Source organism: Lissotriton helveticus, chromosome 12 (assembly GCF_964261635.1).
Source record: "Lissotriton helveticus chromosome 12, aLisHel1.1, whole genome shotgun sequence".
NCBI lineage: Eukaryota > Metazoa > Chordata > Amphibia > Caudata > Salamandridae > Lissotriton > Lissotriton helveticus.
This window is the reverse complement of record NC_136073.1, coordinates 443,483,872-443,501,614: the sequence shown is the minus strand read 5'-3', so window position 1 is coordinate 443,501,614 and position 17,743 is coordinate 443,483,872. Positions and strand designations below refer to the sequence as shown.

Below are 17,743 nucleotides of genomic sequence, written 5' to 3'. Positions count from 1 at the left end.
CACAAATGGATAACTGCTCTGGAGAGGGCCTGCATGGTACAGCACGTCCCCCAAGATCAGTGGGCAGCAATCTTGTGGCTCTCCTTTTCTGAGAAAGGGAGAGATAAGCTCCTCACTGTTAGAGCTGAGGATGCTAAAAATTACACTGTCCTGAAGAGTGCTCTTATTGATGGGTTAAGCTTAACCACTGAACAATACAGGTTGTTGTTCAGAGACACCCAAAAAGCTCAGACTCAGGACTGGACTGATTTTGTAGATTGTGCTACTAAGGCTCTGGAAGGTTGGCTACATGGCAGCAAAGTACATGACTATACAGGATTGTATAATTTGATTATGAGGGAGCAGATCCTAAGTAATTGTCAGAACCAGCTTTTACACCAGCACCTGGTGGACTCAGATCTGACCTCTCCACAAGAATTGGGTAAGAGGGCAGACAAATGGGTCAGAACCAGGATTAGGCCTAAGAATCAGGGTAATGACCAAAAGAAGGATACTTCCAAGGCTCAAGAGAAGGGTGGGGATAAATCTAAAGACAAGTCTCCCACAGGGCCCCAAAACTCCAAGGATGGGGGTGGGTCCCAAAACAACTCCTCTACCCAGAAGAAACCTTACTGCCATGACTGTAAACAGCCTGGCCACTGGAAAACTGATAGCAGTTGTCCCAGGAATAACAATAAGGAAAACATACCTCCAAGTAAAGCTCCAACACCTCCTGTTACAGTCGGCAGTAATCCCCAGGCGGTGGGAGCACCACCAAAAATGTGGGTGGGTTTACTTTTGGAACTCAAGTGGATTGTAGTCTAACCAGGTCCCCTAGTCCAGATACTCTTGTCTATGAGAATGGCATGGGGTTTGCCAACTTCACTGATTGCCCAAACACTTTGAGCAAGTATAGACAGGAGCCCATCATCAATGGTCAAAAGGTTGAGGCCTACAGAGACACAGGGGCTAGTATCACCATGGTGACTGAGAACCTAGTCCCCTCAAGGCAACTTTTACCTGGTGCCACATATCAGGTGACAAACATTGATGGAGTTCAGAAAAATCATCCCATGGCAGTAGTAAATCTCAGCTGGGGAGGTGTCACTGGCCCAAAGAGAGTGGCAGTGTCATCAAACTTGCCTGTAGATAGTCTACTTGGGAATGATTTAGAAATCTCAGCCTGGGCTGAGGTGGAACAAGAAACCCATTCTAAAATGGTAAATCTCCATGGAAAGGTTAGTGGGGCTGTAATGACTACAGCCCCAACCCAAGATGTCCTTCCTGAAAAGGTTGGTAGGGCTGTGCAAGACTCAGCCCCATCTTCAGCAGAATCCCTTCCTGAAAAGGTTAGCAAAGCTGTTATGATAACAGCCCATACCCAAACTGAGTCTCTTCCTGAAAAGGTTGGTGGGGCTGTGATGGCCACAGCCCAAACTCAAACTGATTCATGTGTTGTGAAGCCTGAAACTATGGATCACTCTACACAAACAGAGAGCATGGAGGAGGAGGAGAAATCTCCCTCCCACCAGACATTAGGTAAGGGTCAGCCTCCTCAGGGAACTGATCTTACCCCTTGTGAAGGAACTGCCCCAGAGGTAGTCAGGCCTAGCCTGACAGAGCCCCTGATGTCAGTGGGCCCTTCCAAGGTGGGACCCAGTCTGGAGCAGGTAAGCTGCCCCTCTCTACCCTGCCTCAGTCAGCCCAGGGCTACAGAGGTCAAGGAGCCCCAAAGGGCCCCCTGTCAAATAAAGCACCCCATCAGCAGATTAGGGGAACCAAAGCTAGCAGCCCTAGCAAGGTGAAAAAGTTAAAAACTCCTGAGGGATCCCCCTTACCACAAGTTAGGGACCTCCCACAGATGGAAACTGTTGGTGTTAGAAGCGGCTGTCTCTAGTTGGCAGAGGTATACACTTCTGACAAATAGGGACACACCTTTTCTAGTCAGGGCAAGGAGATCACACACTTAGATAACCCCTGCTCACCCCCTTGGTAGCTTGGCAAAGCAGACAGGCTTATCTCAGAGGCAGTGCGTTAAGCATTTATGACCACATACAGTAATAAAGTGAATACACTACAAATGGACACGACACAGTAGTATTATAAAAATAAGTATTTTTATATAAGGCTTAGCACAAGACCAAATAACGACAAAAATATACCACAATCTTAATAAATACTGTTGGAAGGAAAAATAATAGTTCAAGCACGGTTTCTTCTTAGCACAAAAGTCTTTAGTATCAAAAGCAACTCTTCTTCTCTAAATCAAAGTTCTTGGCAACAATGTAACCCACACGGGAGTCACACGACGTCGAGGCAAAGTTAATCCAAAGGTTCGGCGTCGACCGCGAGGAGCGCTACGTCGAGCCCGGAGTCGCACAGACCCCCAACAACACAGTACCTTGGAAAAGTGAAGCACTCGATGATCAGCGGCGTCGAGATGTCCGGCGTCGCGTCTTCGGCGTCGATCGGGCCTCGGAGTCGGGGCGATCTGCAGCGGCGTCGACCGAAGTCAGGCGGGAGCAGCGCTCACGGGATGAAGCAGGATACGACGTCGTTGATGTCGATGTTGCAAGAGTGAGCAGCGCTCACGGCGTCGAGAGGGCTCGAAGTCGATGCGATCAGCAGCGGTGCAGACACGGGGTCACTTGGAGCTGGAGCCGAACTCACTACTCACTGGCGTTGCTGCTGGCGTCGATCGGGCCCGGCGGCCGGCGTCGAGGAAGCGGGACACTGGAGCCGTTACTCACGATGTCGAGCTGGATTCGGCGGCGTCCGTCGGCGTCGAGATTGCTGGATTCTTTCAGAGGTGCTGGATTCACAAATTCCAGCAAATAGCACTTTAAGCAGATGAAGTCCTTTAGCCCTGTGACTTCAACAGGAGACTGGCACTCTTCCAGCCCTTGGAGATTTTCTCAGCAAAGAGTGAGAGTACACACAAAGTTCCTCTCTCCTGGTTCCTTGGCAAAAATAAAGAAGCAATGCAGGATTCCCCCAACAAACAGCACTCTGGCAGAAGGGGTAGGCAGTCCTTAGATCAGCAGGCTTCTTGTCCTTGGTTCAGGTTTCCTTGTCAGAAGTGATCTGATTTCTTGGTTCAGGGGTCCTTCTCTTATACCCCTTTTTGGCTTTGATCCCTTTGTCCATGCAGGGGAATTTCCCCCCATCCTGGGTTTGTTGTGGGTGTTGCCAGGCCAGAGCACCTGGCCTATTCACTGGGCAGGGCAGAGTCCTCAGCCGCTCAGCAGGAGCGGAGCCAGCATTGTTACTGGCAGGGGCAGGGCCATCAGCTGCCCGGCAGGAGGCGGGCCAGGAAAGTCCCAGGCAAGCACAGAGTCATCAGTCGCCTGGCAGGGGGGCGGAGCCAACATTGTATCAGGCAGGGCAGGCTATCAAGAGCTACTCTCCCCTACTCTCAATGCAAATGCCCCACTCATCCCACACTGACTCATTCAGACTCTCTGGAGCCACCCAGCTCCTGTCACACGCACACCAGAACCATCAGAGACCGGTAGACAGTTAGACAAGAAAATAGCTACTTTCTAAAAGTGCTATTTTCAAACACAGAGTCCAAAAACCATCCACACAAACGGATGCGTTATTAAACCCTGAGTTCAGGGATACCAAACTCGACATTGCACCATGCTCCCCGAGCCCGCTAGGATTATAACATTAATAATCCTGGCAGCCCATTCTAACTGATGGAGAGCAGGCTACCTTACAATAGTGAAAAACGACTATGGATGTAATTCACTATTAGGACATGCCAACCTTGTCAGGCTTGTCCTACCTTATGCTTACAATGCACCCTGCCCGTGGGCCTACCATAGGGGTGACTAACATGAAGTTAAGGGAAGGTTTAGGGACTGGCAAGTAGGTGTACTTGCGCAGTCCTCGTGACAGTCAGACTGCACGTGGTCTGGCAATGGCAGACCTTCAGACATACTTTTACTAGGCCGCTCTTGTGGGTGGCACAACATGTGCTGCAGGCCCACTAGCAGCATTTGTATTTACAAGCCCTGGCACTCCTGGTGCACTCTACTAGGGACTGATAGTAAACCAAATAAGCCAAACATGGAAGTCAATCAATACAGCAATTTCACATAGGGAGCACTTGCACTGTGGCACTGATCAGCAGTGGCACAGTGCCCAAAGCATATACCAGCAAAAACATCGTAAACAGAGGAGGCAAACAGAAAAAAATGGAGGAGAGACTCATGCCAATGATGCCAGGTCTAACACGTGTCCCCTCCAGCTGAAATGTGGGGAGAACTACCCTTACCCTAGGGAGTCCTCATCACTAAGGCGGAAAAATCTGGACAGACCATCAGCATTGGCGTGATCTGTGCCAGGGCGGTGTTCCACCGTGAAGTCCATCCCCTGTAGGGAAATGGACCACCTCAACAGCTTTGGATTCTCACCCCTCATCTGCATCAACCATCTGAGGGGCCTGTGGTCTGTCTGCACCCGGAAGTGAGTCCCAAACAGGTAGGGTCTCAGCTTTTTCAGCGCCCAGACCACAGCAAATGCTTCTCTTTCTATCGCACTCCACCTCTGTTCCCTGGGAAGTAACCTCCTGCTGATGAAGGCTACAGGTAAGTCTCGGCCCTCTTCATTCACCTGAGCTAGAACAGCCCCCACGCCATGCTCTGAAGCGTCCGTCTGGACAACAAATTCTTTAGAAAAGTCGGGTGCCTGGAGTATGGGTGCTGTGCACATTGCAGTTTTCAGGGTGTCAAAGGCCGTCTGACAGGCGTCAGTCCAGTTCACAAGTCGTGGCTGCTTCCTGGAAGTCAGCGAAGTCAAGGGGTGCACAATGTTACCATAATCCTTGACAAACCTCCTGTAGTAACCCGTGAGACCCAGGAAGGCTCTCACCTGAGTCTGGGTTTTGGGTGGTGCCCATGCCAGGATGGTATCAATCTTGGGTTGCAGGGGGGCCACCTTGCCGCTCCCTACTTGGTGCCCCAAGTACACCACTGAACCCTGCCCAATCTGGCACTTACTGGCTTTGATTGTGAGGCCTGCTCTGCGCAGGGCCAACAACACTTCCTGGAGGTGGCACAAGTGTTCTTCCCAGCTGGCGCTGAACACTGCGATGTCGTCCAGGTAGGCGGCACTGAAATCCTCCAGCCCAGCCAAGACCTGGTTGACCAACCTCTGGAAGGTGGCAGGGGCATTCTTCATCCCAAAGGGCATAACCCGGAACTGGTAGTGCCCATCTGGTGTGGAGAATGCTGACCTCTCTTTTGCCCCATCAGTTAAGGCGATCTGCCAGTACCCAGACGTTAGATCAAACGTACTAAGGTACCGGGCAGCCCCTAACCGATCGATGAGCTCATCAGCTCTGGGGATGGGGTGCGCGTCAGTCTTGGTGACTGAATTGAGTCCTCGGTAATCCACACAGAACCGAAGTTCCGGTGAAGCACCAGGCGCTGCAGCCTTTGGAACCAAGACCACGGGGCTGGCCCAAGGACTGCTAGAGGACTCAACCACCCCTAGGGCAAACATCTTGGAGACCTCCTCTTTGATGTATGCCCTGACCTTGTCAGTCACTCTGTAAGCCTTGTGCTTGACAGGAGTGCTGTCCCCGGTGTCTACATCATGGACACACCACTGAGTAACACCAGGAATCAAGGAGAACAGATCAGGGAATTGCCCCAACAAATGGCGACAATCCTGCTGCTGTTCAGGGGTCAGTGTGTCAGAGAGGACAACACCATCCACTGACCCATCTTGCTCTTTTGCATACAGGAGGTCAGGAAGAGGCTCACTCTCCTCCTCCATTCCAGCATCTGTAGCTAGGAGCATGCCCACTTCGGACCTTTCTAAGTGGGGCTTCAAACGGTTGACATGCAGGACCCGCAAGGGGTTCCTGGGAGACTTTAAATCCACCAGGTAGGTGACATCGCTCTTCTTCTCCACAACCTCAAATGGTCCAGTCCACCTGTCCTTGAGCGCACAAGGTTCCACAGGGGACATGACCCAAACTTTCTGTCCAGGCTGAAGCTCTACCAGAGTGGCCCTCTGGTCGTACCACCGCTTCATCTCCTCCTGGCTGGCCTCCAGATTTGCCTGAGCAAGATCCCTGAAGCGCCTAGTCTGGTTCCTAAAGGCCAGCATGTAACTGTATACATCCTGGGGAGGTTTCCTGGGAGATTGCTCCCAGCCTTCTTTGACCAGACTCAAAGGTCCTCTTACCGGGTGACCATACAAAAGCTCAAAGGGGCTGAACCCTAGAGACTTCTGTGGCACCTCACGGTAAGCAAACAACAGGCATGGCAAGAGGACGTCCCATTTGCGCCTCATTGGTTCTTCAAGACCCATGATCATGCCTTTAAGGGTACGGTTGAATCTTTCAACCAACCCATTACCTTGAGGATGGTAAGGAGTGGTGAACTTATAAGTTACCCCACACTCCTTCCACAGAGACTTCATATAGTTGGAAATGAAGTTGGTGCCCCGGTCTGACACCACCTCTCTGGGGAACCCCATTCGGGAGAAAACACCCATCAGTGCCCGTCCCACCACGGGGGCAGTCACTGTTCTGAGAGGGATGGCTTCCGGGTACCGTGTGGATGGTCCACCAAGACCAGGATGAACCTGTTGCCCAGGGCTGTCTTGGGGTCCAGTGGCCCAACAATGTCAATCCCCACCCGGTCAAAGGGGGTACTGACCACGGGAAAAGGTTGGAGGGGAGCCTTCTGCTTCCGCCCGCTTTTCCCACTTGCCTGGCAAGTCTGACAGGTCTTGCACTGGATGTCCACATCCCTTCGCATCTGAGGCCAATAGAAATGGGTGACAAGCCTGTCATAGGTCTTGTCCTGCCCCAGATGTCCAGCTAAAGGAACGTCATGAGCCAAACCCAGTAGGAAGGCTCTGAAGCGCTGGGGTACCACCAGCACACGGGCTGACCCAGGCTCAGCAGCCTTAGGCTCGCTATACAGGAGGTCGTTCTCCCAGTACACAAAATGTGACCCTGACTGATCACCTGAGGTTTGGGCTGAGGCCTGCTGCCTCATACCCACAAGAGAAGGGCACACTTTCTGTTCTGCACAGAATTCCTCCCTGGAGGGACCACCATCCTGCTGCCAATGGGTCAGCTCGGGCAGGTCTCCCAGTTCGGCAACTTGTTCACCTGTGGGTTCCAGGGCATCCCCCTCGAGGTCTGCCTCCTCCTGGACCACGGGAACTACGGGGGACGGTTTCCCGCGCCCCCTGCCTCTTCTCTTTACAGCTGGGTCCTGGGCCATACTTTCAGGCTCCAGAACCCCATCAACACCCTTACTTGCTGTCATGGATCGAGTGGTTGCACACACCCACTCTGGCACACCCAACATTTTCAAATGTGTCTCCCTCTCCACCTTAGCCCAAGGGGAGTCTTCCAAATCATTGCCCAGGAGACAATCAACAGGCATGGCGGGCCTCACAGCAACCTGAAGAGTACCCGAAACTCCCCCCCATTCAAAGGAAACTTGAGCTACCTCACACTCTCTCTGGGAGTTGTCAGCAGCTATCACAGGGTAGAATGCGTGGGGAACAACCTGCTCTCTGGACACCAAGTGACACTTGACAGCTGTCACACTCGCTCCGGTGTCTCTGAGAGCTTCCACTCTATGGCCATTAATGGTCACCCACTGCCTATATTTCTTAGTGTTACTAGGCAGAGGGGGTGGAGGGACCAATTCCATGTCTCCTAGAGAGACCAGGGACATCTCCGCGGGACCCTCCCCACCATGGGCAACCATCTCCTCCCCTCCCAGAGCTACACTAGCCAACTGACGGGGTGGTGCACTGGGTAGTGCACCAGACTTCTTCAAGGGACACTGAGGGTCATAAAAACGGTGTCCTACCTGCTTACAAACGAAGCAGGTCAGTGGGCCCCTATGACCAGGTTTACCTGGCGGGGCCTCTGATTTCTTCACAGAGGGAGGCTGGGAACCTTTCCCTTGGTTCCCTTGGGGATTACTTTGGGGCCCTTTCTGGGACTCCTTCTGTTTACCCTTGTCCCCCCCACTCTTCTGCTGGGGACCCTGCCCACCTTTGGCTGAGTCTCCCACTGGACCCTTGTGGACCCTGGTACTGACCCAGCGGTCCGCCTCTTCAGCAAGTTTTCTAGGGTTAGATATCTTGCTATCAATCAGGTGCTGGCGCAGCTCTGGAAAACAGTTATTAGACAAGTGCTCCCAAGCAAACAAATCATAAAGAGCGTCATAACTTTCCACTTTGCTGCCCTTTACCCAACCATCCATGGCTCTGCAAAAATATGACACATACTCCACCCACGTGGTACCAGGCAACTTCTTACATTCTCTAAAGGCCTGTCTGTACTTTTCTGGGGTTAGGCCATACCTTAACATTAAAGCATCTTTCATATGAGCATAAGACGTCCTATTCTCAACAGGCATGTCTAACAGGGTATCTCTTCCCTCATTCACAAAGCGACCCCACAACCCCGCTCCCCAATCCTTCTCAGGGACCCGGTGGGCCAACAATGCTAACTCATATGCTTTAAACCACTGACCAATATCCTCATTCTTCTGAAAATCTTTGATCACATCTTTGGGAAAATAAAACCTACTTTCTGCAGGCACAGATGGGACGCTGCCACCAGAGGGATTCAATTCTAACTCCTTAGCTTTGAGCTCCATGTCCCTCACCATTCTCTCACGCTCAAAAGCTAACTTCTCTCTTTCAAACTCTAATCTTTTGATCTCCAAATCAGCTTCTCTCCTGCCTCTTGCATTCTCTATCTCCAACTGCCCATTTATCTTAAGTTTTGCCATTTCCACATTGTAGGCTCGCTCCTTCGCCCTTTCTTCTCTTTCTTCAGGGGAAAGACCTTTGGAGGAAACACTGCTGCCAGGAGGGGATACAGGCCCAGTCACGGGCACTTCCTCCTCCCCTTCCTCTGTCGGTACCACCACCGGGGCAGAGGGGTCTCTGGCCTCTAACCAGGCCTCCAATGCTTTGAGATAATCTGCTCTCTTGGAAATGCCTGTGGTAGGAACTTTCAACTGCTTGCAAAAGGATTTCAGCTTCCTTACTGGATAGTCGTTTATCTTACTCCTATCAAACTCCTCCTCAACAACAGGTGTAGTGCTTCCAGCATTACTCATGGTCCAAACTGGCAGTTTCAAAAATCAAGCTTCAGGAAAAGCGGAGAACAAAAATAGAATATCCAACCAAAACAGATTGTGGCTGCGCTATGGTCTGCTTTCACTATGTAGCGCACACTAATCACTGCACATGGGTCATAAATGCAAAGTTCAAAATCCCACCGCTGACCCACCAATGTTAGAAGCGGCTGTCTCTAGTTGGCAGAGGTATACACTTCTGACAAATAGGGACACACCTTTTCTAGTCAGGGCAAGGAGATCACACACTTAGATAACCCCTGCTCACCCCCTTGGTAGCTTGGCAAAGCAGACAGGCTTATCTCAGAGGCAGTGCGTTAAGCATTTATGACCACATACAGTAATAAAGTGAATACACTACAAATGGACACGACACAGTAGTATTATAAAAATAAGTATTTTTATATAAGGCTTAGCACAAGACCAAATAACGACAAAAATATACCACAATCTTAATAAATACTGTTGGAAGGAAAAATAATAGTTCAAGCACGGTTTCTTCTTAGCACAAAAGTCTTTAGTATCAAAAGCAACTCTTCTTCTCTAAATCAAAGTTCTTGGCAACAATGTAACCCACACGGGAGTCACACGACGTCGAGGCAAAATTAATCCAAAGGTTCGGCGTCGACCGCGAGGAGCGCTACGTCGAGCCCGGAGTCGCACAGACCCCCAACAACACAGTACCTTGGAAAAGTGAAGCACTCGATGATCAGCGGCGTCGAGATGTCCGGCGTCGCGTCTTCGGCGTCGATCGGGCCTCGGAGTCGGGGCGATCTGCAGCGGCGTCGACCGAAGTCAGGCGGGAGCAGCGCTCACGGGATGAAGCAGGATACGACGTCGTTGATGTCGATGTTGCAAGAGTGAGCAGCGCTCACGGCGTCGAGAGGGCTCGAAGTCGATGCGATCAGCAGCGGTGCAGACACGGGGTCACTTGGAGCTGGAGCCGAACTCACTACTCACTGGCGTTGCTGCTGGCGTCGATCGGGCCCGGCGGCCGGCGTCGAGGAAGCGGGACACTGGAGCCGTTACTCACGATGTCGAGCTGGATTCGGCGGCGTCCGTCGGCGTCGAGATTGCTGGATTCTTTCAGAGGTGCTGGATTCACAAATTCCAGCAAATAGCACTTTAAGCAGATGAAGTCCTTTAGCCCTGTGACTTCAACAGGAGACTGGCACTCTTCCAGCCCTTGGAGATTTTCTCAGCAAAGAGTGAGAGTACACACAAAGTTCCTCTCTCCTGGTTCCTTGGCAAAAATAAAGAAGCAATGCAGGATTCCCCCAACAAACAGCACTCTGGCAGAAGGGGTAGGCAGTCCTTAGATCAGCAGGCTTCTTGTCCTTGGTTCAGGTTTCCTTGTCAGAAGTGATCTGATTTCTTGGTTCAGGGGTCCTTCTCTTATACCCCTTTTTGGCTTTGATCCCTTTGTCCATGCAGGGGAATTTCCCCCCATCCTGGGTTTGTTGTGGGTGTTGCCAGGCCAGAGCACCTGGCCTATTCACTGGGCAGGGCAGAGTCCTCAGCCGCTCAGCAGGAGCGGAGCCAGCATTGTTACTGGCAGGGGCAGGGCCATCAGCTGCCCGGCAGGAGGCGGGCCAGGAAAGTCCCAGGCAAGCACAGAGTCATCAGTCGCCTGGCAGGGGGGCGGAGCCAACATTGTATCAGGCAGGGCAGGCTATCAAGAGCTACTCTCCCCTACTCTCAATGCAAATGCCCCACTCATCCCACACTGACTCATTCAGACTCTCTGGAGCCACCCAGCTCCTGTCACACGCACACCAGAACCAGCAGAGACCGGTAGACAGTTAGACAAGAAAATAGCTACTTTCTAAAAGTGCTATTTTCAAACACAGAGTCCAAAAACCATCCACACAAACGGATGCGTTATTAAACCCTGAGTTCAGGGATACCAAACTCGACATTGCACCATGCTCCCCGAGCCCGCTAGGATTATAACATTAATAATCCTGGCAGCCCATTCTAACTGATGGAGAGCAGGCTACCTTACAATAGTGAAAAACGACTATGGATGTAATTCACTATTAGGACATGCCAACCTTGTCAGGCTTGTCCTACCTTATGCTTACAATGCACCCTGCCCGTGGGCCTACCATAGGGGTGACTAACATGAAGTTAAGGGAAGGTTTAGGGACTGGCAAGTAGGTGTACTTGCGCAGTCCTCGTGACAGTCAGACTGCACGTGGTCTGGCAATGGCAGACCTTCAGACATACTTTTACTAGGCCGCTCTTGTGGGTGGCACAACATGTGCTGCAGGCCCACTAGCAGCATTTGTATTTACAAGCCCTGGCACTCCTGGTGCACTCTACTAGGGACTGATAGTAAACCAAATAAGCCAAACATGGAAGTCAATCAATACAGCAATTTCACATAGGGAGCACTTGCACTGTGGCACTGATCAGCAGTGGCACAGTGCCCAAAGCATATACCAGCAAAAACATCGTAAACAGAGGAGGCAAACAGAAAAAAATGGAGGAGAGACTCATGCCAATGATGCCAGGTCTAACAGTTGGGCACAGCCAAACCTGGGACCTAAGGGCCCCAAACCTGACCTGTCCCTCCAGTAAGCCAACAGAAGGAACCCAGCCTCCAGCTGTAGGCAGCCAGAGGTTGACCCTGAGAGCACAGTGCAACTCAGTCTAGGAAAGAAAGGCACACATGGTGGAAGAGGATTGGAGGAAGCGGAGCCCTGATTTAGTGAAGCCTCACTTCAGTACTCCATCTCAACACCAGCCTTTTACTTTGCCAAAACACACCAGAGGTAGTGATTCCCTATGGTGGAGACCCTCTGATACCCCTAGGGTGAGGGATTGCTTAGTGGACCATGAGACAGGGGGTAACCATGCTAGTGCAGGTACTTCCTTATATGGCCACTTAGGCAATATAGGCTTACCTGGTCAAGGATAGCCTTATCTCCTTTAGTTTGGGGGGGGGCTATGTAGGAAGGTGGATACCTGACTATGGTTACCCCAGATTTTTTGCCTTGTGTTTAGCTGGTTTTCGACTTAGTTGGCCTGGGATCCTGCTAATCAGGGTCCCAGGCTATCTTCTCTCTCTTTAAATGGACTCCATGTACTATAGGTACATCACCAATTTGGTACTGGACACCTTATCAGCCCCTGTACAGTGCACTAAAGGTGCCCAGGGCAGAGGTGCATCCAAGGCCTACCAGGGGCTGCAGCATATCTTTTGCCACCCCTGGCTGGTCCTTAAATCGACACAACTGGCTGTTCACACAGCTGGGGGCAAGGTGGTGTAATCACCCCTTGCTTAGATATAGTATACCTATGTCTAAACCTATATCTGGACACATATATACCTATAAGTCACTCCTATGGCAGGCCTTAACAATCCTGGAGGCAGAGTGCTTGGTTTTATGTGAGATGGTGCTCTAGCATGAGCTGAGCCTGTCTGCAGTGTTCGGAACCATTACCTTACTGCTGTTCCAGTGATACTGCCATACCATATACTCTTAAGTGCATTATAATCCTCGCGGTTAATGCTAACTTTAGTTTGGCTTTATCAAAACATGTCGTGTTTGGTGTCATACATTTTGGAATACTACCCCCTTGCCAATTCTGGCGACAGGGGTAGCATTCCACCCTTCTAGAGAGAGAAGACATGTTACTTACTGCAAATGCGGTTAATCCTAACCAGAGCCCCAGCATCACAAAATGGATGCTGCTGCCACAGACACATGTCTGACCTGCTGCTGCTGACCGAAACTTGGCAGAGGACGCCTGGACAAAGAGTTTCCTGTCACAGGGAGGTGTCACACCACCCCAGACAGGAGATAGTGGATTGTAGCAGGGAGGGTTGAAAGAAACTAGACACTGCCTGGGGCACACAAGGTGTCACTGGGCAGATTCCAGTCAAACCGGTTCTGGGGCACTCCAGCCCCAGTCTTGGCGGCAAACTGGCGGCAAAGGGTCCCTCCTATGGGTGGGACCCTTCCTGGGTCCCACCCATAGGAGGGACCTAGCAGGTAATCCAGCCCCCAGATTTGGAATATAGGTGGGAGCAGTGCCAATGCACATCAGATTATCCTGACTGAAATTTATGAAACGAAACTCTGGACCCTTCGACATCCCACTCGACGTGGAAGACTGAAGAATCTCCCTTGTAATCAAGGAGTGACCACCCTGTGCAAACAGGCACCATCCAGCACCTCGACGTTTGCTTTGTTGCAGTTTCCGCCAGAACTCGAGCAACAGAGATCGACAAGACCCAGCGTGCCTGCCTTCTAACAGCCCGATCCACAGTCCCTGCAAAGCTGAGACCCGTGGAGGCGACCTGAAGTGTGGGAGCGGCCATCTTGGAGGAACAACGAAGCGCTGACCGTGCAGCACCCAAGGCTCCCTTGAAGCTGTGCATTGGAGTTTGAGAAGCTCCAGCCCCGAGCAGCTTGTGCACTGAAATTCACCCCTCCACACTCGACGAGTGCTGCGTGGGGCCCTTTTGCATCCTCCTGCTCGACGCGTTGGTCCGGTCGCTTGCCCGTTGGCTAGTGGCCCCAGAACTGACGAACCTAAGAATTTACACAGCTGGTCTGATTGCTCCAGACTGGCCCTCGCTCCCCTGAAAAGGAGCACCTGCTCTGACCTTACTGGTCCGAGTGTTAAGCCTTCTTTGAATCCTGCGTGGGTTGCCCTTGCCAAGGCTTGTTGACTCCAATCCGGAAGCAGACACCGCCGACAGTGAGAGCCTTCGTGGGACAGCTTGTGATCCACTCCAGGACATCCTCGGTGCCCCAGAGTCCACGTGGCAGCGGAGACAAGGCACCCGACATCAACCTGATTGCGCCCGACATCGCCTGGTTCCTTCCTGGTTCCTTCCTGGTCACTGGCTAGTGACCCAGACAGGTACCCATCAACTTCGATCCACCCGTGGATCGCGCCGGACACTTCTCTTCTGGACGCCTGCAGCATCTTCATCTTCAGGCACCATCGAACTGCGTGACGAAACCCGACACACTTTGACACCTATGCACCCGCTTCCTGTGGGTGAGGTAACTTACTAGCGCCGGTGTTCCCACACTGGTACACACCTCTAGTGCCTAAGTCTAAAGTTTGGTAGTCCTAGTCCTGTCGGAAGACTCCTTTTGCAATACCTTTGTAACTTTTACGCACCATTGACTTTACATTGGTGCAAGCCGTGCTTCCCGCCCTGCACCCGAATCCCGCGGGCTACTCCCGTCCTAACTGCTGTTAGTCCAGTGTAGTCCCAGCGATTCACAAGGCCCTAGGCCTCCCATCGATGAGTGATTGTTATACCACTTTTTTGATATATGGTTTGAGTGGCCACCGGCCTCATCCAAAAACGTGCAACTTGTCTATGTTATACTGTGCTTTTATTTAAACGCTTGTGCTTCATTGCTAATAAAGAGTAGTGGGGATTATTCTAAGAATAAATACATATATTTTGATAATATATAACTTGTGTGGTGTCCTTTCATTTGATATTACAGGATTGTATATGGTAAAACAGCTGGCTTCACATGTCCTTTGGAGTTAAGCCTTTAAGGCTGCTTAGTCCATGCTACCCCTAGGATAGCTTGTCTATAAGGTTGACCTACAACCACCACCATAAGGGATTGTTTGGACTGATACAGGGTGCCCACAGAACTGTGGACATCATATACCAGGCCAACTTCTCACAGTATATGTACTGAGAGGTTATGGAAGTAGTATAATAAATGAGGGAGCACCACCAGTTTGGCTAAGGATACCCTACCCTGTACTGTGAGCAGGAACGTACCCTATAATGTCATTTGGGTTTGGAGGCGAGTAAAAGCTTTAGTGAGGTTTCCATCTATGAGGTCTTGCTTTTCATGGTAAATATGTATGCCTAAACACTGAAATGTATGAGGTTCCTAGCATAGGGGATGTGCATGCACCAGAAGATGTTGTCGTGGGCATGCAGGGTGCAGCTGACACCAGTTGGCCCAGTTAAACCCCAAACCTGAGGCTACTCTGAACTCCGTTAAGACACACTTGATGCTAGTTATGCTGGCACGGATATACCGAATGTAGATTATTGCTTGTGCATGTTCAAGCATCCTTTTCTTTGCAGGGTGCTTAGTACTGCCTAAGTACCAAAGTTCACAGTGCTATATCTACATGCTGTGCACCTCGTGCAAGGAAAGAAGGCATGTAGTTGCAGCACTCTTCTAACGGAATTCAAGTCACCCCTAACAGGATCCATTAGGAAATTTAATATGCACTACACATGTAGCATGTACCACAGGCCAATCTATATATGGACTTATATGGCCCTGTGAACTTTGATAGGTGGGCAGTACCACACAGCCTGCAAAGTAAAGGGTAATTGAAAATACACAAGCAAAAGCTAACTTAGATCATCAATACAATACACCGTAGCTGGTCACTTCAACACCTTTCACAACCAAGACTCCACCAAACTCAAATTCTTTGTAATTGATCAGATACCCAGGCAAAGGGATGGGAGGTGACCGAGCCGGTGCTCTAAAGAGATTAGAGTCTCAGTACATACCTGAATTAAACACTAAAACCAACAGGGTCTCAGTATGGACGAGGAATTACAGTCATTTGGCATGATACTTTTCTTCTTCATCTGTCCTCTAATAGGAATTTCCTCTGTCCTCTTTTAGTGCATTTACTGGAATGATCAGCATAAGATTTCAATCTTTTCTATTTTTTTTAGTCACGTTTTGTTTGTCCCAACTGCAGTTATTCTCTCTTCTTTTCTTTTATCACTGTACTTTCTCACATATTCTATTGTCACCTTGCAGGGTCGAAGAACACAGGAGATCTGTTCCTGTTCAGCTCAAGCGAACAGGAAGCGAGGACACCAATAATTCTTTCTTTCATTTTATTCTGTAATGGAAATGCTGTCATTTAATTATGCTCATATGGCCCTAATTGTTCATTTGCAGTTCATACTTTTTGGTATTTTTGTTGAATAATATTTAGATTGCCATTTATTCTGATGAGTCAATCAATTTGGACATCACATTTAAGTCATGCCTGCCACACAGATATGAATGTGGTTGCTCCTTTTATTAGAACTGATACACACTTGCCTAACTGAAGTTATAATTTCTAAAAGCAACCTAATGTTAGGACATGTATGTATATAGTAGATCCAGTAATGTACACACAAGATACTTATGTGATTGAGCACTTTAGGTCTTGTATTCAAGACTATTAGGCATGTAACAGTAAGCAACCAGATTGCCCTTTGGGGCTGTATATAATTGTGAAAGAGACAACATTCACATTTATGTTTTTTAAATATGGTTTCTTCTCTTATTTTTTTTTATATATTCTCTGGCACTTTGAGCCAGGTTTACTGCTTTATTTGGATTAAGAATGACAATGTGGCCTCTTTCATTTGTTATATGCACTGTCTTAAATCGCCATGGGAATAAAATGTAGGTGCACTTGACTGGCAAGTCGTTTGTTGATTTCTACTCATGTAAGGATATCACTTCTTTATCGATACATGAAGAGAATGCTTTCTCACCCGTGAACAAGGTGATAAGTTCACCAAAACGCGTTGAGTGTTTGATGTTGGGCTGCGAGCACTCGGCTGGTTCACCAAGATAATGCCAATAAAGAACTAAGCCACAACATACTATCAGAGTGGGCGTCTTTCCTCCACGGCATGTCAGTGGAAATTGCATTTGTTGTTTTGCACAACAGTGGGCCACCTCGCCCAGATGCGCAGACAATACCATTTCAGGCCTAGGGAGCTGCATAAATTAAGCAAAAAAGGAAGCAGGTAACTCTGGGTAGTTAAACCAAAGGTGGTGATGGACGGAGCGTTGACAATACAAACACTCACCCCCAGTCAACTGATCTGGGTTTAATCCATCACCGTTCTTTAGCTCACTCCGCCATCCCAGTTCAGACATGGCCATATGCAAATCAGTCTGACCCTGTGCCTCATGGGAACAGTCCAGCCCGAACTGCCAAGCCATGCCTTCCCTGGACCGGAAACAAGCTTCCGAAGACCGGTTTCTGGCATTCCAGCCATCTTCAGCCCGGCTTGCTTGAATCCAGTGGCAAAGTGAGCAAGGGACTCACGTCTGAGCATATCCTGCCAACTCATGGCGAACAAAGCAAAACCAAACGAAATGATGGACGGAGCGTTGATAATATATGCTTTTACTTGACTGCTTCCAACTGCAGAAATACGTTTAAACTGCCACCCCTTGTGCAGATTCTAAGGTGTTAAGGGAAAAATGTTGTTTGTAAATGAAGTTAATTTGACCAAGGAAATTGATACCACACTGATGTAATTTTTTCATTTAACCATTTTTAATTCAAAGGGCAGAAAATACTGTGATGTGACTAATTCATAGGTAGTAAAAGAGGATCAACAGACAATATTGGTGCAACCAATACATGCTACCCTTCTGTCTATGTCAGCAGGCTTTTCATATAAACATACAAATTAGGTAAGAAAAAAACATTAAACCTGCCCAGCCAACACAGCTAGAACACAATATATATACACCATAGAGACTAATTATTGAATCTTTAGTATCAAGATATAAAAAATTTGTTTTTCAAAATCTGCTTGCAAACCCAATAACCTTATTTCGAATTACCATTTTAAAATCCTT

At 49.6% G+C, this 17,743-nt stretch overlaps 1 protein-coding gene across 1 annotated transcript in view; it reads right to left on the bottom strand.

Annotated features, from left to right (window-relative positions):
* Positions 1-17,743, bottom strand: part of LPCAT2 (lysophosphatidylcholine acyltransferase 2) — a 324,634-nt gene that overhangs the window by 19,757 nt on the left and 287,134 nt on the right. The window lies entirely within an intron of this gene.